This window comes from Mixophyes fleayi, chromosome 5 (assembly GCF_038048845.1).
Source record: "Mixophyes fleayi isolate aMixFle1 chromosome 5, aMixFle1.hap1, whole genome shotgun sequence".
In the NCBI taxonomy this organism is placed as follows: domain Eukaryota; kingdom Metazoa; phylum Chordata; class Amphibia; order Anura; family Limnodynastidae; genus Mixophyes; species Mixophyes fleayi.
In genome coordinates this window covers 276,828,056-276,828,431 of record NC_134406.1, presented here as the reverse complement: position 1 = coordinate 276,828,431, position 376 = coordinate 276,828,056, and positions in this window count along the sequence as shown.

The window sequence follows — 376 nt, the reverse complement described above, 5'->3', positions numbered from 1 at the left end:
GGGTCTGTCTCACAGTCTCTATCAGTGTGTCACACTCCTCAGGGGTCTGTCTCACAGTCTCTATCAGTGTCTCTCACACTCTGTCTGTCTCTCAGTCTCTATCAGCGTCTCTCACACTCCTCAGGAGTCTGTCTCACAGTCTCTATCAGTGTCTGTCACACTCCTCAGGGGTCTGTCTCACAGTCTCTATCAGTGTCTGTCACACTCCTCAGGGGTCTGTCTCACAGTCTCTATCAGTGTCTCTCACACTCTGTCTCACAGTCTCTATCAGTGTCTGTCACACTCCTCAGGGGTCTGTCTCACAGTCTCTATCAGTGTCTGTCACACTCCTCAGGGGTCTGTCTCACAGTCTCTATCAGTGTCTCTCACACTCTGT